This window comes from Peromyscus eremicus, chromosome 15 (assembly GCF_949786415.1).
Source record: "Peromyscus eremicus chromosome 15, PerEre_H2_v1, whole genome shotgun sequence".
In the NCBI taxonomy this organism is placed as follows: Eukaryota; Metazoa; Chordata; class Mammalia; order Rodentia; family Cricetidae; genus Peromyscus; species Peromyscus eremicus.
Genome location: NC_081431.1, coordinates 34204560 through 34229809, shown reverse-complemented (window position 1 = coordinate 34229809; position 25250 = coordinate 34204560). Strand labels below are relative to the sequence as shown.

Below are 25250 nucleotides of genomic sequence, written 5' to 3'. Positions count from 1 at the left end.
GTGGTTTTGGAGCCTGTCCTAGGTCTCGCTCTGTAGACCAGGCTGGCCTTGAACTCACAGAGATCTGCCTGGCTCTGCCTCCTGAGTGCTGGGACTAAAGGCATGCGCCATCACCGCCCAGCTGCCTTTTCTATTTAATCTATTTTTGAACTTTCATAGATATCATATAGCTATCCTACATAGTGCTTCAAAATATAACCTACTTTCCACAAACAGCAGATGGCACTACTCATCAGTGAAGAAATGGGAAAACGTGATAAAAGCTAAGCAGCTAAAATATGTATCTTTTAGAAGATGACTCATTTTTTCAAAAAACATGTATCATCATACCCAATTAGAAACTGTAATATGAACATACTGTCATATTAAAATTCATTTGTTTATCTTGTGCAAAAAGAGCTAGCTTTATAATAACAATAGACAATTTAAAAGATCTCTTCTTGGTAATTCTCTAAAAATGAAGACGTAAATTACTTTTGATTCATTATTGATGGGAGATTACACTAGGAGACAAGAAACAGCCAATAAGACTTCCCTTTAACTGGAAAATTCTGGTGAAAACACATTTGCAAGAAGAAATTTTTCAATAAAGGTATGCAGATGTAATTCTGAACGGTTTTATTAAATAAGAAACACAGAGCCAAATGCAGAGTTAAAGCCCAGAGGTCAGAGAGCAGTAGCCAAGAGCTGAGACCACCTTCTTAACACTGCTACCGTCCTTCCCCACAAATAAAATATCACCATATAGGTATTCACTCAAAAATCCTAAGAAAGCAGAGTCTGGCAAAGATTACTAGAAGAACAAATATTTAAAGAGAAAACTCAAACGACTAAATTATTGCACAAATGCAAATTAACCATAAAACAACTGGAATGTGATAAAAAATTCAACAATCAAAGACACCAATAAACAAAGATAATTCATGGTATTGTCCACTACAGTTCATGAGGAATTACATTTTTATTGTCACCTCATTGTAACTCCTTGATTCCAGAAGCTCCCCCAAACTATCACAGGATTCTAGAGGCAAGCTAAATCAAACACTGTTGAGTGTGAGCCCCTCCACATGGCCCAGCAAGCCAGCAGACATTCTGTCAAAGGCTACTTCATTCCTGGAAACATAAAATGCTGCACCATTTTCCTTCCAAAACACAAAGGCACATCATAAATTCAACTTCTAGAAAAGTTATAAATTAAAACTTCAGAGATTAAAATAAAAATAAAAGGTAGAATGGGGGGAAGATTATACATTTTGGCTGTATCGAATTTTAGCTCTAAACTCTACTAAATCCTTCTTCCCAAATGGAAAACTTATTGGAAATAAAAAATGGAAACAGTGTTTCAGAAAATAAATAACAACAATAAGCAAGTCTCACAAAAATTTTCGTTGCACTATTCCAAGCTGTTATACATGCAGAGTTTTGGGATATAACATTTTCCACTGTCCTATACAAGTATTTTTTCTATGTAAAAGCCAGCAAAAAAATTATATAAAGGAAGGGTCATGAAACCCAGACTGGTCTGAAACTTGCTATATAGCTGAGGTTGGACTTGGACTATTGATCTTGCCTCTGCCTTCCAAGTGCTGGGATGACAGATTTCCCCTAGTGCTGAACCCCATTATACATAGTATAAAGTCCCCCAAATCTGGAAAGCCTTTGTCCAGCTATTTCCAAGCAACAGTAGATTATCCACCTAGACAGAAACAGTATTTCTCTCCTTCTCTTTTCTTCCTCTTTCAACATCTAAAATTCTCCTGAGAATTTCATACATGAGTATTGTATTTCCATCATTTCCACCACCCCTTTCTCACATCCAACTCCTCCTATGCCCCCAATCTCTCACAAGTATGACTTGTCATAACTAGTATTTTTTCAGGCATTCAGTTACTACTCTAATTCCTATACAACTTGTCATTCATATAGCTACCATGTTTGTTTTATTATCTGCCATGTTCATTTTAAATTAAAGACTCAGCACACATACTTCATTAAGCACAACTACAAATCTATTTTTTTAAAAAAGAAGTTAAGCTTTTAAGCTTAACTTACCACCATTTTAAGCTAATTACCACCATCAGGTCTTGCCAAGCAGTAGTGTCTCCCTGGTCTCATTATCCCATTCATTGAATTCACTATAGCCACATTCATCTCAGAACCATTAAAACCACACCTTGCAACTACTTGGACATTTAAGATCTTCCATGGAGGAGGAGTGGGCAATGAGATGGCTCAGTTGGGTAAAGGTGATTGGCAAACAAGCTTGGTAATCTGACTTTGATCCTCAGACCCATATAGAGGTGGAAGGAAAAACAGACTCCTGTAAATCGTCCTTACTACCACACATGTTCCTTACATGTGCCATATCTTCACACATACATCAAACACACACACACACACACACACACACACACACACACACACACACACACACAGAAATTTTGAAGAGATTTTCAAAGAAGTTGGGATGAACCCCATAGATTCAGGGAAGCATTGCAGTAGTTCCTACTTACCTCTGGCCTACTGCTCTCTGTGTTCTCAAGTTCCTACTTTAAGAGACTTACACCCAAGAACTTCAGTGTGCACCTCCACCACCCATCAGTGGAATTTCTCCTACTCATCCCTCAGATCTCAGCTCCAGTTACTACTTATTTAAGCCATTCTTGAACCTCTAGTCTAAAATAAGTTTCCTTATTATAAAAATTTTAGGCAATTTGAACTTCTCCTTCATAGCACTTTCTATAATTGCACACATTTTTTTTTGTATTTATTATCTATATGTCTACTAGTCAGTTTGTGCCACGGATGTAAGAATATTATCTATTCTATTAGCCACGGTATCTCTTAAGATTATCTCAATATCAGCATATATTGTATCCAATATTAATTTAATTCTTTTCTGGTATCCTAGATGCTGAATTCATGAACTATTGGGTATTTTCTGGAGACAAAGACCAAGTCTTACTTCAAGCTACTCTGGGCTTTCCTTCCTGGTGTCCTACTCCTTGCCTGTCTCATATTGGTATCCTAAACTAAACAGTCATCAGTTTTCACTCCTTTCAATGTCTTTAAACCTTCAGAGATGCTAATATGAAGATTTAGCAACCTAACCTTTAAAAGTCATGTTACCATGATGAATATAACGCACAAATGTTTTCTATGAATTATTTTCACCAAGTTTAAGAAACCACATCAGAGAACTAGCCAGAAAATCTAGTCTGCAAACTCTGCATATATTACATAACATGTTTCTTCCCCCACAATTCTGCAGAAATAAACTACTGCTAGACAATTCGGTATTATATAACATACTTCGGAATGTACACTTAATACAGAAGATAAAAGAAATAACTGCTATTGATGGAGATATGGCTCCACAGGTAAAGGCACGTGCTGCTCAAGCACTCACCTCAGTTCAAGCACATAGTGGAAGAGAGAACTGACTACCAAAAGTTGTCCTCTGACCTCCTCACATATACCTTGGCACATGCGCCTTCCTCAAAAGTAAATGCATATTTTTTAAAAGACACAAAAGCTAAAGGACAAATTCATAACAGCAAGGAATAAATCATTTCAACATTTCATTGTTTTGTTTTTGTGACACGAACTCACTATGTAGCCCAGAACAGTCTTGAACTAGCTGTGTAGCTCAAGGAAGCCTTAAATTCACCATCCTCCTGCCTCAGCCCCAGTGCTGAGATTATGGACATGTACTAACATGCTCAGTTCAGCATTCGTTCTTAAGATACACATGGTCATTGATACTACACCACCACAATTTTGGTTGTCTCAGATACCTTTATAGAACCATCAGTGTCTCCCTGTGATTGCCACAATTTACATTTTCAATGGCTTCCCACTCATGTAACTGTAGTTCCCAAACTGGGCTTTCAAAACCCTCAGGTAGAGAAAGCTAGGTGTGAGGAGAGGAAGCCAAGGCTAACATGTTACATCTCTTTGGAAGACAACTTTTACTGGAACATGTGAACACATGACTAAACAACACAAAGACAGCTATGGCTCTACTGGGCAGCAAAATGTAAGCATGCAGGTCTTCAAGAACAGAGTGATTTGCAATTCAGAGCAGTTCTGAGTTTGGGACCATTGTTTTTCAGATACATCATATACACTCAATAACTGTGTCAGAGGATTTTATTCATGCGTCATGTAGTGACAGTCTCAGTCAGCAACCCTGAGACTCAATAGCATACAGTCCTCAGTATGGATCACAGGTTTCTAGTTCTTAGGGTCTTATTCCCCAACACATCACTGTTTTCAAATACTGAAACACAGGGAACTGACAATGTTTAGTTATTTTAGACTTATAAAACAGCAAATCCCCAGGCAGGCATGGTGATATACAGCCATAACCCAGCATCCAGGAATGGGAGAAAGAAGAAGTGAGAGTTTGAGGCCAGGCTGAGCTGGATATCAAATCCCAGGCCAACCTAAGCTACATCATGACATTTTTCCTCAAAAAGCCCAAATCATCCAAGAATCTATATGCAAACTCCTATAGTCCAGCATAGTATCTATTTATTTATAGCTGGTCACTCCAACCTGAGTCCTTCTAAAAATGTCTATTAATTCTATTAATTCTGTGTCTCCACCACTAAGTAATGTTACCGGCCTAAAATAGAGCACAAAAAATAATGCCAGAGGGTTGAGCCTGGTCCAATGTTCCCAAAAGATGAAAGAGCATCCAAAGTCACAAAATTTGACCGAAAGAAGATTGAAACAGATTCCTGTGCTTCAGAGCCAGGCACAGAGGATTCCATTAGATACAAAGCAGCATGGACAGAAGCTCATATCAAATGGAGAAGTGACCGGAACAACGCCAACATCAGAAGACATGCTGGGGAAGGGGGAAAATCCAACCCCTAGACGAAGAACTATAGGCTGCCGAGAGAGGGACAATTAGTCTCTTCTAGGGATGAGCCCTAGATTGGTTATCCCTCACAAAATAGTCAGCCCTGAAAATCATGTATACATACACAACCCCCCAAAACTCTAAAAAAAAAAACAAAAACAAAAAACAGAGTTAGCAAGTTGTATTTATACATTTGTACATATACAAGTATATATGTAACAATAATAATCAAAGAAAGGGAGATCATCAATTTGAGAGGGTATGAGGGGAGAAAGGAAGAGAGGAAATGATAATTATATTGAAATTAAAAATGTATATTTTAAGAAAGGGAGAAGAGGTAGTCCCATTCTAATCCAAAACCCAAACTGAACAAAACACCTGTCTTATGAGTACATTTATATTTAACAAAACCATTCCAATATACCTAAGTGTAAAACCTTTTAAGCCTGGTTATCTATTTTTGTTGTCAACAAAGAAATAGACTTAAAATAAGAGGGAATAGTATTAATCATACAGACTTACTGTGTATCAAACTGTATTACTCTTTAAATTTTTTTTACATGCTCACTTTGGCAGCACATATACTAAAAAATGTTTACATTCATTCATTCATGTGTTTTTGTAAGGGACGGGTACCACAGCCCATGTGAGAAGGTCAAAGGACAACTTGCATAAGTAGATTCTCTCCTATCATGTGGACCTGAGGATCAACCTGAGGTCATCAAGCTTGGTGGCAAATGCCTTTACTTACTTAGCCATCTCATCACTGGCCCTCCTTCTTTTGAAAATGGTTATTTGTGAAGCCAGGTATGGTGGCTCACTCCTGAAATCCCAGCAATTTGGTACACAGAACCTGGAATATCACTGCAAGTTCAAGGCCAGTCTGGTCATGAGATACTAACCCAAAGAAAGATATCTGAAATTAGAGGTTTTTTTAAAACTTGTGTTAATTTGGGAAAAGAGCAGTTTTAGACTTTCAAAGAAGATGTTTTAATTAATATTAATAGGACATGATGAAAGACTATAAACTATTTTTTAACTCAATGGAAGTGAACATTTGAATAAGCCCCCAAATACTTTGCAATGGGAAAATGCAGGCCCACCTTCACTTGGGTTGGAAACTGCTAACTCTAAAAGGTTTCCACTTGTTCTAAATCCTCATGCCTGTTTTAAATCACACTTGTTCCTGCATTGGTGTGAAACAAATCAGATCCAGACACAATTGCTGAGGAAGTTCTGCTGTTAAAATGTGTGTCTGTTCTCTGTCAACTTGGCTTTGTTGATATGCTCATGGTAACATCTGACCAAAAAAAGCATTGAAAAAAAGTCAGCATGCTATGATTTTTAACCTACAATCAACACTAAAAATGCCACAACCAAAGAAACCCTGCTAGATACTCCTGTAACATTTCCATTTCTCTGAATTCATTACCTTCGACTATTATCTTAATTCTTAGAATGTGACACACTAATGAATTCAAAGAATTGAAAGAAGTACAGTTTCTTGCCTCTCCTCCATGAAGAGGACGACACCTGTATAGCTTAGCAACTATCCTGCTTCTCCATCTTGCTCTTCACTTTCCTCCACAGAGAAGACCATATCCATATAGCTCAGTAACTCCTGTGTGGAACAGAACATTTTACCCCAGTTATCCTTGGCAGTGGTTGCATTTGACAGAAATTATACCAAAGCATGGATTCATTAGTTCAAATACAGCTCAATGGTTCAATGTGTGCACACATATAGCTGCTAATTCTTATTTCTTCAAACTTTAGTAACTGAACAAATGAGGGTTTTATGAAACAGGTACTCTAGGACTGCATTTTGAAAGATTCTTTGCTGTCAGACAGGTTTCTTGAGAAACTAGGAAGCAATTTCAGAGTCCTAGGGGCCTCACACATACTAGGCAGGCACTCTACCCACCACACTATATATTTTCAGCTTATTTATTGCTCTTTCTTTCCTTTGCTACTACTATGGATGTCTTTTTTTTTTTTTAATTATGTGTGAGTGTTTTGCCTGCATGAATGTCTGTACACCATGTGCTTGCCTGGTGCCCACAGAGGCCAGAAGAGGGTGCCAGATCTCTAGGAACTGAGTTACAGACTGTTGTGATCTGCCATGCTGGTGCTGGGGATTTAACCCAGGTCATTTGGAAGAGCAACAAGTGCTCTTAACTGCTAGGTCATCTCTCTAGCCACCACAAATATCTTATAAATGAACTCATTAGCTCACCCATAGCTATTAAGATTTATAATAGATTTATTTTTTACATTTACATTTCTGCTCACTGTATTTTGAATTCATTTGTATATATACTATAAGGTACAGGTGCAATTTTACTCATTTATATGTCAATATCCAGTTATCCAGCAATCTTTCTTTGAGACTAATATTTTCTTATTTAATTGCCTTGGCACCTTGGTTTAAAATCAACTGCCCTCAACTACATGGGTTTATTTCTAACCTTTCAATTCCTCATCTCAGTAATATATAGTTATATGTGTATGTTATTAGCTCATAAGTTGTTGTTTATTGTTTTTCTTATCTGCTTTTTGTTTTGAGATAAGACTTTTCTATATAGTCCAGGTTAGACTCAAACTAGAGGTCACCTTGCCTCAGTTCCCATTATTGGATTATAGGCATGTGATACCACATCTGGCCATCTCATAGTTTTTATTTTTGCAGCTTTCTAATAAGTTTTGAAATTGCTCCCTGCCCCAAATTATTCTGATGAAAACTGTCTATGGACTATGCTTGGAAAAATGCCATCTGATGCTTTCAAGTGTAATTACACTCTTCCAGCAGAGTCTTGTTTCTGTAATCATCAGAAATGCAGCTTTTGCAATACGGACTTCTAAAACACAAACATAGCAATTTATCATGATTAAGTCATCTCCTCATTTCCAAATATCCCTCCACGAAATTATATGTCCTTGTTCTCTCTAAGTCAAAGGCCAGACTCTGCAGGCTTTAGCTGAATTTGGACTGATGATGTATTCTCTTTGGCCAAATAATGTGAGCTTGAGCTATAGTTCCAGGTGTTCTGCATTGTTCTGTACCTAGTCTACTTTATTCCCTTTTGTGTATTTGAATTGTCCTTGTCTGATCTAAAATCATTAGTATAATCCTATTAAAGACAAATGGAAAACAGTGCTAATTTCTTATTTTGTTGTAAGCAAGTGTCAATTATTTCAATGATGTTATCAAAATGATTAACTTCAAAGACCCTTCCTGAACTGAAGAATATTTAATGGATATGTACTGACTTGGTGTAATTCTACAACTTGCAAGATTAGAGTAAATGGGTGAATATTATTATTCCCATCCAATAATGGGAACTGAGGCAAGGTGACCTCTAGTTTGAGTCTAACCTGGACTATATAGAAAAGTCTTATCTCAAAACAAAAAGCAGATAAGAAAAACAATAAACAACAACTTATGAGCTAATAACATACACATATAACTATATATTACTGAGATGAGGAATTGAAAGGTTAGAAATAAACCCATGTAGTTGAGGGCAGTTGATTTTAAACCAAGGTGCCAAGGCAATTAAATAAGAAAATATTAGTCTCAAAGACTAATAATTCTTTGAGCCAGATAATACTTGGCTCAAAGTATTATCTGGTATCAAATCTACTGGAGATTTCAAAGCTGAACATAATAAAGTAGGTAAAATATAATTCAAGTTTGTTGGCAAACTTCAAATAAAATTCTGAATTATCCTTACCAAAGATATTTAAAAGTGGTTTGCATGTGTTGGAGAAAAATACATAGATAAAAATGTTCCTCATCATGACATTAAAAGTCACTTTAAACACTTGCAAGAAGAAAGCTTCAGAGATTCAAAGTCACTATGAGGAATGTGCTGCCTCTGCCTGAAGGATCTGTCGTCAGCCCACTGTCATAGCTGTCGCTAAAGCTTCAGCATGGCTCTTTCTTTTGCTGTTCCTACTCCCCACAGAGAGTTTCAGATTGCTCTGCATCACCACTCTCCTCACACTAAGCCTGACCTACCTGAAGAAATGTTTGATTCTCAGTAAAATAGTGTATGAAGATATATGTTAGCAAGGGTCTCAAAAATGGATGAGGTAATTAGATGTTAAGAGCAGAGAGAAAGCAGACTGTAACATCAGATAAGTCAGGATAGGGGTTTTTTTCCCTCCTTTATCAATCTGTTCTTGAAGAATTAAAGTTCCTCCTTCTCTCCCTTTAAGACTAGACACTTCCTAACAAGGATAAAAAAAAGTCTTTACAAAATAACTCCAAGCAGAGATTCTTCAAACAGAGCTAGCACCTTGGCAATTAAGAATGTCTTTTTGACTTGTTTGTGGTATATCCTAAGACCAATGCAAAAGCTTTCCTTTCATCTGCTTTATTCCAGTTAGAGCTGAAACACTTTCCAGTATAAAATTAAGTCTAACTGCATAACTTAAAAGCAGGCTGAAAACCTCAGAAAAGGAAGACCAGAGAAGAAAAGACTAAAAACAGAAGGGAGAAAGAAGATACTGTGGAAGGACAAGAGACAAAGGCTCTACAGAGAAGCACTTCAAGTACCAAGAAAAAAGTGGGTGAGCAGAGTCTAGTGTTGTCCAAGAGCAACATGTAGAGAAGTCCCATCCCAACGATCCCCACCCTAGAGGGGTTCCCTGCAGACTACTGTGTAAGTAGAGCTCAGAGAACAGTCATTCCCTTCATCTTTAGGACTCAAAAGTATGACTAATCAACTACCAGTGGGGACTGTGCCGTTGCTTTCAGGCTTGGACTGTATCTAACATTAAGATATCTCAAAACCTGCATTTCTAAAATTTCCATGTAATTCACTACCAGATGTAAACATAAAGAAACTATGATTAAGAGGAGTGGGGAAAGATCAGGAGCAAGAGTTAGCACATCACTGGATAGGTAAGCAGGCAGAGTAACCTGAGGTTCTAAAGGTTCTTTTTAAGATTCCTGGAAACTTAAGTGTATTTCAATGCTAACTCACTTAAATATGTTCAGTAACATTAGTTTCAGGTCATTGTAATTTATTTACTTTTCAAGTTGAAAACTGTTGGATAAAATGTATTTTGGTTCTATTTAGTAAGAAAAGAAAGGGCTCAAAAACTACAGGTTTAAATACTATCAGGGTTCTATCACTCATCTTTTCATGGAGATTTTTGTTACTACGAATAAACAATGACTTAAGATGTTGCAGGGTAAAAGAGATTTGGAAGTTGGGCCTGCTGGTGCAGTCCTATAATCCCCACTACTCAGAAATCTGAAGCAGAAGGACGACAATTTCAAGGTCTACCTAAGCTAAAGAATGAGTCAAGGCTAGCCTGGGTCAGTTAGCAACACCCTGTCTTAAAAGTAGAAGTAAAATGAAAGTTAGTTACACCCCAATTTAGCTCAGTGGTAGCATGCTTGTTTAACATGCACAAGGCAAGGTTCAATCCCCAGCCTCTCTACTCAAAAACAACCTGTACATTAAGAAGGAACTAATTTTTCTTTGTATTAAGAATTCTTATGAACAAAATAGAAACTTGTGTATTTGTTAACAAGCAAATTAAAATCCCCGTCTAAAGTAGTATGTACCTACTTCACTGGGATACTAGAGGAACAACTAGACATGCTTTAAGTAATTGCACTTCCAAATGCTTTAAGTGTCTTACATAAGAAACAATTAGATAGCTTAAGGAACAACAACCAGACTATGGCATGTCCCAAGCTCCAATTCTTAGGTCAAGGAAGTACTGTGCAAACAGAAAATTGTTTTATTCAATTATGTAAGAATTTTCCTGCATTAGTCCTCAGAAATGAAGAGCAAAATGGGTTACACTACTAGGACATGGAAAAGAGGTAAAATGTCAAGTGGACATCTAAAACATCAGCGCTTTTGAATACTCTAGTGAGACAACCTAAAACATAGGAGGCCAGAAGGTCTTTTATGCCTCTTCTGCCTAATACAATGGCAATCTTAGAACAGGCAGCTGGATAACTAGCTGACAGCATGCTAGTAATGGTATATATGTACAGCTATAATTAAGGGGCACTAGAAAATAAAAAGATCAATCTTTATTTGGTTAAAATGTCAAACAATGCAGTTCCCAAAGTGATTTATCATGGAGAAGTCCTGCCAGAGCAGTGAGACACATCTGTGATATGAAATTAATAGTACTACAAAATGAGATACCACTGGACTATGAATTGATAAGACCTCAACCTTAGTAGGAGAGTACATAGTGATTTATTTTAATAACTTAGTTACTTTTGTCTTAAGAAAGAAAAAAAGAACCTGTTTATTTCTGTGGAGCTAAAGGACAAAAATAATCAGAATTTCTTTAAAATTTTTTAAATGCAAAAATCTATTTATAAATTGGCCAAATAGATAAGGGATGTATAAGACAGTACTGTGTGTGGATGAGAACAAGGTATGCAGTTTTTAGGAGGGTGTGTCATCCACAAACACACTCCAATAAAGCCCACCTGCTAACATACTGTTGTTCTTCAAGACTTAAAAAGAAGAGTCCAGGAATTTATCAGCTAAACTTGGCTATGTATAAAACAGAATAATAAATGCAAGTAGCTTCTCTCACACACAGTCTCATTTAGAAATATATCTTGTTGCTACTATATGACACAATATAATTAATCTATAAATAAGAGGATATTACTACTAACAACTGCATTGGAAATCTTTCAGTAAGAACTAGTTAAAAAGTATTTTTACAACCCAACTTCCTGAGAATGGGAAGCACTCAAATACTCCACACAGCTTTGCAGGTAGTCATTAAAATGACTAGTACAGGTCAAGCTTACATGTCGTCTTTATTAAAAATGCCGCCTATAAATGGAATGACATAGAATACAGTAAACAGTTTAACTCTAAGGATCAAACTATAATTGTAAAGATTAAATCCTGTTTTGTAATTGTTCCACTCCCTATATAAAATATAGCTTGTCTTTGTGATGCAAGAGAATTTTACTTAATAAATATATTTATCAAATACCACTTTCTAATGTAATCAACACTAGGAATTTTGCTTTATGAGCTATGTAACACTAGAACTGGTTTCCTCTGTCAAATCCAAAATATCCCTTCTCAGGAACTTTGCCTTCATATACAGCTCCTGGAAGGAAGGTTAAAGGTCATGTGACTTGCCTAGTTCAATTCCCTACACATGATACAATTCCCACAGATGGGCAACTGGCCTAAGGTGACCCATTTCTGTGACTTACAACTATTCTGGCATATCCGAAGACACGTCAGATCAGTCAGGTTTAGTCTCAGAAATTTTATCTAAAAGATACGTAAGGAGATTGTTAAGGGTAATCCAATGTATTGGAGGTGAAATGCCATTCATACCTTCTGATACGTGAGACATCCAAAAATTAGAACTACAAATGGGGAGGCCAAAAGACAAGAACATCTGATTTACAGCATGGTCACCTGTAGTTACTTGGATGCCTGCCCTTCCTGGGAACTACATTTTCTCTATGTTAACAATAAATCTTCACTGTACTTGAGCTACTGTCTAGGTTTCTTTTTCGTAGAAATCTTAACTGAAATGGAAGGAATTTCTAAGGTCTCAACTTACTGTTTCTCTTGTAAAACTTGAAGTAAGTTATTTTTCAGCCTGTAGAACTTAAATGAAGATGATAAAAACACTTTTGCCCACTATTTCTTCATCCCTATTTTCCTTCAATAGATGTTTATATGTGTATGTCAAGTTAGACACAAGGTATTCAGTAGTACACACACACAAAACTACTCTACCTTTTGAGCATTTGTTACCTAGCAGGGGAAATAGGCATTTGGAAAGCAACACAGGGTAGGCATGGTGACACACACCCTTTACTACCAGCACTCAAGAGGTGGAAGCAGGTGGATCTCTGAGTTCCAGGCCACACAGAGACTCTGTCTCAAAACAAACAAAAATTGTGAACACTTATTGAAAGCTCCTTAGAGGAAGGAGCACTTCCCTTTAGACAGGAAGCAGTGTGGCTAAGGAGTGAGGACAGTGATGAAGGCACAAGAAAAAAAACTTCAAAGCTACAAAACCTAGAAGAGGCAGGCAGTCTTGAAGTGCAGTAGGAAAGACCGACTAGTATGCTGTTCGAAGGGAAGGGAAGGCCACCAGCCAGTGAAAATGTGTCGTGGAGTGAGAAACAGTAGAAGGGGTTTCAGCACAAAAGCAACACAGCCTGAGGTGTGTTTTGGAAAGTTTTCCCTGGATTCCCCAAAGCATGATGGTATTAAAAAACAAACAAAAACCAGGACAGGTGGGAAGGACATTTAGGAAGTTACTAAACAGAAGATGATTTAGAGGAAGAAGGAAGGTTTAAGATCTACTGAGGCAGATAAATTGATATCCACTGATAAACCAATGAGTGTAACATTGTTTCCAGATAGATTCAGTTATACATTGTTCTGATTCATAGACATGTAATAAAGTACTGGCATGTGAAAAATGATTAACATTTAGCTCTGTATAATAATGGCTCCTTTGAGGGAGGCCTATGTACAGTCAGAAAGAAATACCTATAAAGCTTCTAAATTTATTAATCTCTTAGCTAGACACACAGATACATAAGAGTTCAGTGTACATTTTAATACTTTTTTCATGTTTCAAATATTTAATCATAAATTTAAAAGAATATGCTTACTTTTACTCAATCCATGTGTACCTACTTTAATCATGATGAGGTTTTTTTTTTCCCCATTTTTGCAACAACAAAAAAATACTACAGAGTAACTCTATTTATTCCAGGTAGGAAGTAGGAGATTTTTATGAGAATAATAAAAACAATTTGACACTTTATAACTTAAATCTCATTCTAAGCATGAGCACTAATATACAACCAACACTGAATTATTGAACACACCTAAAGTAGTCTGGCTCTTCAAAATAATATGATGCAGATTTCACCAAAGCAAAATAACATTCCTGTCATCAGCAATGAATGTGCAGCTTTATGTAAAGTACCAAGTGCTTACTCTCCTACTGTTCATTTTTCATAATTTTCCACTCTACATTTTCAATTTAATGATACTAAAATTGACCTTAAATATCCTCAAGAGTATCAACACCAGCTTCTACAATAATCACCAGAATGACATTGTAATCTGAGCACTGTCAGAATTGAGTATGTAATAGTAACATTCCCTAATCATTCCACAAGGTCACAGCAGCAACATTCCCTAGTAATGATTCCAAGATGCTCCTGGAGGAACAGAAGGGATAAATCCAACCACTCTTCCCTTTCACTACATTAAAAGAATAACTTGCCCTGAACTATCCACCAGCACATCCTATTGCCTCTACCTTTAAAATGTGCCCCATACAACCAGTTCTCACCACCTCCATTGCCACTTCTGTGGTCCAATCAACCATCATCTTTTACCCTGATGCCTGCCTCTGCCTTCTAACTAGTCTCCCATTGTCCCCCCAATGCACCACACTGTTTTCAATACTGTAACATAAAGTGATTCAGGACAGAATGTGTAACAGTACATGCCAGCTCTGTTGTATTTTTTTCCTCCCTTTATTTTTCTCCACCATACTTTCTCATCAATATACAGTATGGTCTACTTAGTTATTTGTTTGTTGCCTGAGTACTACAAGGACAAAAACATCATGAAGACAACAGCTTTGTCTATTTTTTCCTTTACTTGTTGTGGGATCACACTGTGAACCCCGAGTTTACATTTGCATTAATTAAATAAAAATCAACCTTGGGTCAGGAGGAGCCAGAAACTAGTTGACAGAAAGTAATTATAGAGAGTCAGAGGGAGTCTGGAAGATGGATAGAGAGACACACAAGAAGTAGTAGTGAGGGACTTTGAGTGTGGTGGTCATTTTTTGGTTTGGCAGAGCAGAAGAATGTTCTCTTGCTCTCTTTCTGAGATGGTAGCAAAGAGGGAAGGTCAGCTAGTTGCTCCTCAACCTCTGAGCTTGCAGGTTTTCACCCCAGCCACTGATTCCTGGGTCTTATTGATAAACAGAATGACAGAGATTTAGTTAAAAACTATATTTGGTGGTAGTGGCTGGAGGTGGATCTGGCAGGACATAAAAGTCAGGCTACTACCTGAGAATTGGGCCAGTAACTGCAGAACTGCAATTACTGACTGAAATAGCAGTAGATTCGGGTGCAGCCACTGTGTCAATGGAATAACATTGACTGTTACATGTCCAAATATAACAGTGTCAGGCATTTAGATTTAAATTTATTCCTAGTAATTTATTTAGTTTAATAAATGTCCTTAAAGTCACAAGATGCATAGACACTGATTCTTCCATTTTGACTTGTGATTTCTGCTCCCCTCTCTAATGTCAAAAGTAATGAAAACATAAGAAAGGAGTAGTTACCTGATTTGAGAACCATTAAGATCCTTGCATATGGGGAGGAGTTAGGTGAGGCCCAGTAATGGGATCACATTTACTTTTACATAACACTTGTTAATTATACACATTCAATGGGAGCCAGTGTGATATTTCCACATATTGTACACTGGTCATATCTAATCACCCTTCTTTAACCCTGCCTCCCACAGATCTAGTACCTTTCCCAGTTACTAGTTACTACTATTCTACTCATAGGTCATTTTTTTTAAAGTTTCCACATGTGAAAGAACACACGGTATTTGTCTATGTCTGGCCTATTTGGTTAACATGCTAACTTCTACTTCCACCCATTCTGCTGCAAATGGCAGGATTTCTTTATTTTTTATGGTTGAATAATGCCTTGTTATGTGTACACTCTATTTCACTTACCAATTTATTTGACAGACATGTTGGTGATCCTGTATCTTAGCTACTATAAATATGTCTGCAATAAAAATGTGCAAACAGGTATCTCTTTAGTGTGCTGATTTCATTCCACTGAATATATGTCAAGGAGAATAGATGAGCCATGTGGAAGTTCTACTTTTAGATTCTTAGAAAAGCTTCATATTCTTCTTCATAATGTCTTTATTACTGTTCTGTTGCTGACCAACTCATAAAAGAAAGCATTTTAGGGGAACTTGCTTACAGTTTTTTTGGTTTTTAAAAATGCATTTATTTTTATTTTATGTGCATTGGTGTTTTGCCATGGTTACTGGGTTCCCTGGAACCAGAGTTACAGACAGTTGTAAACTGCCATCTGGGTGCTAGAAATTGAACCTGGGTCCTCTGGAAGAGCAGTCAGTGCTCTTAACCGCTGAGCCATCTCTCCTGCCCTTGCTTACAGTTTTTTAAAGGGCTAGTCCACTCTCATCATGGTGGGAAACATACAGGCATGGCACTGGGCAAGTAGCTGAGAGCTTTACATCCTGATCCACAGGCAGCAGGCAGAGAGAGATATAAACCTGGCCTAGAGTGGGCTTTTGAACCTCAAAGCCCACCCCAGCAACACACCTCCTCCAACAAGGCCACACCTCCTATCATTCCAAATAATTCAACAATAGGGGACTGCTGTGGGATGTTCTGTATGTTAAATGTGTTGCTCTGATTGGTTAATAAATAAAACACTGATTGGCCAGTAGCCAGGCAGGCAGTATAGGTGGGACAAGGAGAGAGGAGAATTCGGGGAACAGGAAGGTGGAGTGAAGAGAGACACTGCCAGCCACCACCATGAGAAGATGTTAAGATACCAGTAAGCCACAAGCCACGTGGCAACTTATAAACTAATAGAGATGGGTTAATTTAAGATATAAGAACTAGATAACAAGAAGCCTGCTACGGCCATACAGTTTGTAAATAATATAAGCGTCTGTGTGTTTATTTTATAAGTGGGCTGTCGGACTGCCCGTGCTTGGCTGGACCCAGAGAGGCAACTCCAGCTACAGGGGACTAAGCATGCAAATATGTAAGCTTATTTGGGACATTCTTGTTCAAACCACCACAATTACATCCTGACCAATGATGTATACAAGTTTTTTTCCCTCTATATTCTACATTGTTTCTTATAACATTCCTTCTAAACACAGTGAGATAGTATCACTTTTGGCATTACTCTAAGGGCTAAAGACACAGGGTATTTTCTCATATACTCATTTGCCACTATATTTCTTCCTTTATGACCTATTAATTCATGTGTCCCTTTTAATTGAATAACTTGCTTTTCGTAGCTGTTAAGATTTTTAGTTCATATACTTCAGGGTAGAATGCAAACACAGTCTCTCACTACTGTAAACTACAGTCAGCATCTCCCACATTTGGGGAAATCACAGAAGTCAGCACACCCAGAGTGCAGTAGTTAAGCCTCACCTGGGAAACCACTTTCATCCTTGTGGTAACTCCTGCCACATAAACACAGTTTTGGGGTTCTTTATAGCTCTGGATATTAGTCTACCCCCAGTGAACAGCTATCTAGTATTCTTCCTATCCTATATCCTATTCTCTTCTTTTCTGTAGGTTGTCTCTGTTTTCTGTACAAAAGTTTATTAGGTTAATATATAATGTCAATTTTTGTTTTTGTTTCTTGAACTTATCCAGAAGATTACTGACTATACCAATATCTTCAATGCTTTATCCATGTTTCCTTCTTATAATTTCAGGTTTTATAGTATGGCCTTTGATCTGTTTTGAATTGAGTTTTATACAGGGAAAGACACAATGGTTTCAGAACCATTTATTAAAGAGGTTGTCTTTTTTCAAATGTGTTTTTGGCACCTTTGTTAAGGGGCTGCAGTTACAAGGCTTTATTGGATTCTGGGTTTCATAGTGTGTTCTATTGGCCTATGTATCTGGTTTTACGTTTCTATTATTATGGTTCCTGCAGTAGCTTGAAATAAGGTATTGTGGTATTATGGCTTTGTTTTTTTGTTTTCTTTTTCCTTTTTGAGATTACTTTTCTAGTTTGGGTAAGAAAATCTTGATATTTTGATGAAGGCTGAATTGAATCTGTGAGTTTAATAATACTAAATTGTCTAATGCATGAATATGGGAGGTCTTTGCAGGTTTGTTTTATAATTTTCATTGTAGTTATTTTAGTTCTGTATTTAAATTTATTCCTAAGGTATTGTGTGCATGTATGCATGTATGGGGTGCTAACTGTGAAAGAGGATGCTGCCATGATTCAGGAATGAGATTTTAGAGAGAATGTTTTTTTGGTCTCAGAACTTCCATTGGTAAATAAAACTTTAAGTAGCCTATACAGGTTTTTTGTTGTTGTTGATTTACACACAGCACTTGTTTTCTGTATTCTTATGCATATACACCAACAACTCTTGAGGATTTTCAGGAACATTTACTCTTTCCAGAGCTCTTAACTATCCTTAGATCATCTTATTCTGAAGAGATTTTTTTCTGGGGTGGGAGGTGTTGGGGCTAAAAGGGGACAGTGTTATATAACGAGCCCATTCAAATCTTGTCAGAAGACTTCCTTGAAAGGGGAATTACCCTTGGTGGTATTTCATCAGATAATATAGAACTGTCATTTTCTCATCATTCTTATAAGAAAGAAGGCACTTAGAGACATACTCTAATTCGAAGGGTCAATGATTTCCTTAAATTACATGAAATATCAAGTTACTATATAAAGCTGAATATATTTCGTATTTTAAAATTGAACTATCTAGGAAGAGTCAACTTAAACACCCGCTGTCAGTTACCTTGTCAAGACTAAGAGAAATGTTGCAGTTTTCCTTACTTCTTTTGGAAAAAAGTGACACGAAAGAGAGGGAAAGAAAACTTGGGAGAACTACTTGAATCATTAACAGGAAAAGAGATACAAAGAAACTTCTATTAAGGCCACTGGCTAAAATTTTGCTTTTACCAAAAAGTATCTCAAGTAGGTGTGTCTAGAAGCCAGGTTCACTTAAAAACTGAGAAGTAACTAAAAGGGCTATATAGATCAATAGCGCACAGTATAAGGGAATTTTATACTTAATGGGATATTTAGTGCTAAATACATTGTCCCAATCTTATTTGACCTGAGAGTCTTATTTTACAACTGAAGCTACAGAGCTTTAGAAAGGTTAACTAACGTGAGCAAGGTATCCAGAAAGGATCAAGATCTTAACTTTTAACTAATCTTCTACTGTCTCTTTGTTCTTCTTGTAATAGTGAATCCTTTCAGAATTTTCCCCATCAGGGTAACTTCTGTCATATAGGCACAAAAGTGATTCTAGTCCCAGGATTGGGTTACATTTAATTGAGCTATTGGCCAAAGAGGTCCCATGGGAACCCCCAAACAACGCAGGCTGTTGCTAGGACTATAGGTTGCTCTCCACAAACAAACAGCAAGGCCCCATTCCTGAAGACAACACATTTATAACCCATTGAACATGGAGAAGTTGAGCTGGTGCCTACATAGAGCCATCACCCCTATGTCCTAGTGTCATTGGTGTAGGGAGGTATGCTGCCTGATACCAAAAAAGAAACGTAAACACCGACCCAGCCACAGACGCTTTGATCTACAATACTGTCCTGCATGCAAGATATGATAGGGCAATGGTGACACTATGCTTGTAGGAGTAACCAACCAATATCCGATTTGACTTAAGGCCCACCACTCCACGAGATGTAACCCATACCCAGCACTGCTTGGGTGACCAATAATCTGAGACTAGATAACCCAGGGACTTAGGGTAAAATCAAATACTATTATTCTAAAAAAAAGTAGCAATAAAATGACTCCTAATGATATTCTGCCTTACTCACAGATCAGTGCCTTATTCAGCTATCATCAGAGAAGCTTCCTCCTGCAGCAGATGGGAACAAATACAGAGACCCACAGCCAGACATTATGCAGAAAGTGAGAGACCTTGGAACACTCAGCCCTAAATGGTAAGTCTCTATCAGGGAATCCTAAGGAAGAGGAAGTAGAAAGAATGTAAGAGCCAGAGGGGATGGATGACACCAAGAAACAAAGCTTTCTAAATCAATATGATCAAAGCATATATGAACTCACAGAGACTGAAGTAGCATGAACGTGGCTTGCACAGGTCAGCACCAGGTCCTCTGTGTATATATTACGGCTTCCAATTTAGTGTTTTCATGTTATTTCTGAGTGTGGGAATGAGTGGATCTCTGTTTCTTGTGCCCTCTCTTGGGTATATTCCTTCTGCTTGTTTTATCGAACTCATGTATTAGTTTTTGTTTTATCTTACCTTATTTGATTATTACCCCTTAGAAGTCCATTTGTTTTCTAATAAGAAACAGAAAGGGAGTCGATAGGATGGTGGGGGAATGAGGAGGAACTTGAAGGAGTTATGGTAAACTGTAATCAGGATATATTATGTGAAAAAAAAATCTGTTTTCAAGAAAATGGGAAAAGGTGCTTCAGCTTTTAGTTCTAGCCCTTGGTCCCTATCTCTATGGAATTTCAGAAGTCATGTCAATCTCTTCAATCTCCAAATGAGTTTCATTTTGTTGCATTTTTGTGAATTATAATCTGACCTAGGATTAGCTATCTAAAAGTACAATGAATCTCTTCCTCTTGGTTACAAGGAATACTTATACGAAATAAAACAACTCAAAAGGCAATGGCTATAGTGGTTTAGAATGCATTTGGCACTAACTACTCATATTGAGGGTACATACACTCAAAACAGGCAATTTCATTTCTAGGAGTATATCCACAGAAATGTGTGCCTATTCACCAGAAAGCAAATACAGGATCACTCACAGTCACACTTAATAGCCTTAATGTGGAAACAATTCTAAGGCTATCAACAATGAAACAGAAGAATAGATAAGCTGTAGTGTAGCTACAATGAAGAAGATAAACCATGTTTAGATGGAAAAATGTGGATGAATCTTATAAACATGATGAGGATAAAAGGAATTATACAGGAATTTTGTTGTGTATGATTACATGAAGTACAGAAACACATAAGACAAAGGTATGGTGCTGAATATCAGGACACACTTGAGGCGATCCTAAAGCAAGTCTGAAATGCAGATGAAATGCTATTTTTTGTGATCTTGGTGCTGACTACCTTAGGCATGTTCCTTCTGTGAGAAAACATCAATTATTCTTAATTAATGTTAATTTTTGTTACACTAACAAAAAGTTATTTCAGAAAGTGCAGCATTTTATTCTTGGTGGGTTAACAGCACAATATTTGTACTATAATATTAATATGTGTAGGCTTCCTATCTCAAAAACAGACATCAATACAGGGTGTTAAAATGATTTTCCTTTCAATTGCTGGCTAAAAGTTTAGAGATAGTGCATTCATTTCAGCATAAGAAATATGTTTCAAAACTCTTTATTTATACCCTGTTGTCACAAATCTTCAACCAAATTAGGGAACCTGCACAGGCCACCATCCAATCAAGTTTAAGCATTTTAAATAACAATTATTAATAATTAGGAGGTTTTTTAAATTCAAGTTGTATTGCCAAAATGACAGAATTATCCCCTTTGTGCTAAATTAACTTTGTAGTCCTAACTTCAGAATGAAAGAAGGAATGTATGACATAATGATCTGCCACTTAAGAGTAAAGACAAACTCAATGTGTTTCTTTTTTACTTTATAATAGGATTTTTGAGTAAAACACTTTACTGACAAATATTTTTTATTTAGAATGACTTTGAAAAACCAAAATTTTTCAAAGAATTTCCTAGCCTTTCATTGCAACCAAATATTAATTGACAAATATCAAGATCTGTACTGTTTTCTTAGAAAGAGACATGAAAAAAGACACAGTGTACAGTTTATTTAAGACCATTTCTTCCACTAGAATATTTAGTACACAGAAAAGAATAGCATTTGATATAAATATTTTATTAACTAGAAGAAGGAAAGTGGCAAGGAGAAAAAGCAGACAGGCAGGAAGTCAAGGTTTACTCAAAAGCTCCTTTGCAAAATAATCCCTGACAAAGATGACAAAGATGAGTTAGCGGAAAGAATGAACATCCTGAGGCACACTACAATACTGTTCCTCATGGAGTTTATTCTGAAGAGCTACTTAGTCCGTTCCTTCCTTAGAAATCACGATGCTATGACTATGCCTACCCCACATTTTGGAAAGCTACACAGGTACGGAAATAAGCCTAACCAATGAGGTGAAAGATCTCTGCAGTAAAAACTTTCAGACTCTGAAAAAAGAAATTGAAGAAGACACTACATAGCAGAGAGACCTTCCATGCTCCCAGAATCAATTGGGTAAGAATGGCTGTGTTACCAAAAGTAATTAATCTACAGATTCATAAGCAATCCCACAAAGACATTCTTCATAGAACTAGAGAAGATAATTCTAAAATTCACAGATAAACAAAAGACACAGATAGTGAATGCAATCCTAAGCAAAAAGAACACTGCTGGAGCTATGACAATACCTGACCTCCAATTTATATACAGAAATACTGTGACAAAGAAAGCACAGTGCTGGCATAAAAACGTGTGTGGGCCAGTGGGAAAGAGCAGAAGATCCAGAAATCAATGTACATACATCTCTGACCACCTAATGCCCTCTACAGAGGTGTTAAAAATACATTAGATTAAAAAGTACCCCATTCAACAAATAGTGCATGTAATCTGGGTAATCACAAAAAAAGAATGAAATTAGATCCGTATCTCCTACCTATCACACACAAAAACAAAGATGGATTAAAGGCCTTAATTTAAACCCTACTACAGGAAAAATAACTTAGGACAAAGGTAAGGCAAGAACATTCTAAAAAGGATTCCAACAGTACAAGAAATACTGATATATGGGATTACATGAAATCAAAAAGCTTCTGCATAGGAAACGGAAATATCAACACAGTGAAAACATACCCCACAGAATGGGAGAAAATTTTTGGCAGATTTGGCTATAGTAATGGTATCTAGAATATATAAAGAACTGCAAAAATTAAACAGGCAAAACTTAAAAATGCTGGTCAATAAATAATAAATTGGCAAAAAAAAGACCCTTCTTAAAAGAGGAAACACAAATGGTCAATAAAGTTATAAAGCATACTCAACAATCTTATCTATCAGAGAAATGCAAATTTAAACTCCTTTAGGATTCCCCCTTACTACAGTCAGAAAGGCCATCATTAACAAAACAAATGCTGGCAAGGATCTGGAGACAAAAACAAAACCCTTGTTCACAGCTGGTGGAATGTAAACTAGTGCTGCCACTATGGCAAACAGAGGAGATGTGCAGGTTGGGTTTTTTGTCAGTCTGGCACCAACTAGAGTCATCTGGCAAGAGGGAACCTCAATTGAGGAAGTGCCTCCATGATTGGTCTTTGGGAATGTCAGCAGTTGGGCATTTTCATGTGGGCAGTGCCAAACCTGAGCAAAACCAGGGGAGCAAGTCAGTATTCCTCTGTTCCTGCCTCTGCTCCTGCTTGAGTTCCTGACCTGACTCTCCTCAGTGATGGACTGTGATCAGGAATTAAGCCACGTTACAAGTTGCTGTTGGTCAAGGTGTTTATCACAGCAACAGAGAAGCAAATTTGGACAGGAGGCTTCCTAATAACCTAAACTAAACTTTCATATGATCCAGCTCTACTGCTATTGGGTACATCCTAAAAGCTCTAAATAGTACCATGGATACTTGCATATCCATGTTAACTGATGCACTGTTCACAATAGCCAGGAAATGTATCCCACCTAGATGTCCACCAACAGAAGAATGAATCATGAAAATCTCGTACGTACATACACACAACGAACTTTTATTCAACCATAAGGAAAAATGAAACTTTTGGTAATATTAATGGATTTGGAAATTAATGTGAGGTAACCCAGTCCCAGAAAGAAAGGGGTCCTTGAGAGGGGAGAAAAGAAAATTTTTTAAAGAACAGTGAAAATTTAAAAAAAAGTATTAAAATGCAATAATAAAAAAGTTAATTTGTATGATAATTAAAAACAAAAAGCAGCTGCAGATTATTAGGCTGAAGGTGAAAGAATGAAACATCTGGTGGTTTTATTAATTGTGATGAACACTGTGATCTTTCACCCACTGTGATCACAGATGACAAAGGACAGGAAGGCTTTTTGTTTGCATTTCTTTACTATATATTTGATTGATTTTCTTAGTACTTAGTACATTACAAACTCAAGTATCTTCATGATTAAATCTCCCAAGAAACCTTGAATCCAGGTTCCAAAAGACCCACAACAGTGCCAGGTATCATGGCTCAGGAGACAATTTCAGCAAGTCAGCCATCCAGCAAACTACACTACAGCCCTGATTTTCTATCACAAGCAGTAGAGAAATCCATTTAGCAGAACAATTAAGCACACTAAACTCTGTAATGAAAATCACAAATTAATCTAGTACGAACATAGATAACCTCTTTAAGCAAACAATATGAAGTGATGTAAGTAATTCTAAGCTCATACTGTATGTAATGCAAAAACCATTAACATATCACAAGTCACTTTCCTCATTTCATGAAGCACCATCCTTAACTCAGTGTATAACTTAGGATAGCCTATGAAGATTTATTTATCAAAATTAATTTTGAATATTAGCTGGTTTTAGGATTATAGAACTAAAACATTTTTAAAGAGTACTATACTAAAAAGGAAGTCAGAACCATTCAGGATAATCAGGCAAAGTAGGATTTTTGCATAAATGCCCAAGTTTTCTTTGTGTATATTGTGATCGATCATACATACTAAAGAAGGTTTTAGCTTCTTTGTGTTCTCCCACTTGTTACGTTTAAAATGGCATTTTATAGACAAATTTATAAGGACAATGAATATATTATCAATCAGCATCAACGGCTGTTACATAATCAAGAGTCAAGATCTCTTTTTGTTAATCTAGCAAAGCACTCAGATCTTCCTTACCAAAGTGTTTCACAAATGACTCAAAACCTTCTTTGCCTACAAAATGCTTTCCAATTTCAGATGCTATGCAACTAATAACAAGAGCCTTTGAGAACAAAAGGCCAGCAACATTTGCTTATAAAATGATGTTTCTCATTAGGCTGAGAAATAACACTTAGGCTTTATACAGTTTATACACTTCAAATACTAGTTTTAAAGTCAAATTACTAATGTCTATGATGATTAAAATGGATAGTCTTACATTCGTGTACATTTATACTTCATTTAAGTATGTGCAAGCTACCCCTCCCCCACCTTTTCTTTTTGGTTGTGAGCCTAGCCTTTAATGGCTGAGCCATCTCTCCAACCCTCCCCTTCCCCCTTTTTAAGACAGCATCTCACTATGTAGTTCTAGCTGGCCTGGAACTCATGGAAACTGTACTGCCTCTGCCTCCTGAGTACCGGAATTGAAGGTGTGCATCACCATGCCTGGCTCATCAAACTACCTTTCAAGATAATTGTCAGGCATTTTCATAGACAATAGAATATAAGATAAGTGTATTATAATAAATTATTTAAAAGGAAAATGTAGGTAGAATATATGCATGGATAAGGCAGGGTTCAACCCTCACACCACCACTCGAAAAGAAAACAGAGAAAATGACTACAGTCAACTAAGGGAACTA

General features: G+C 36.9%; 1 protein-coding gene across 3 annotated transcripts in view; it reads right to left on the bottom strand.

The window, feature by feature from the left end:
• Rabgap1l (RAB GTPase activating protein 1 like) overlaps positions 1-25250 on the bottom strand; it is a 577981-nt gene that overhangs the window by 188828 nt on the left and 363903 nt on the right. The gene's annotated exons all lie outside the window — the stretch shown is intronic.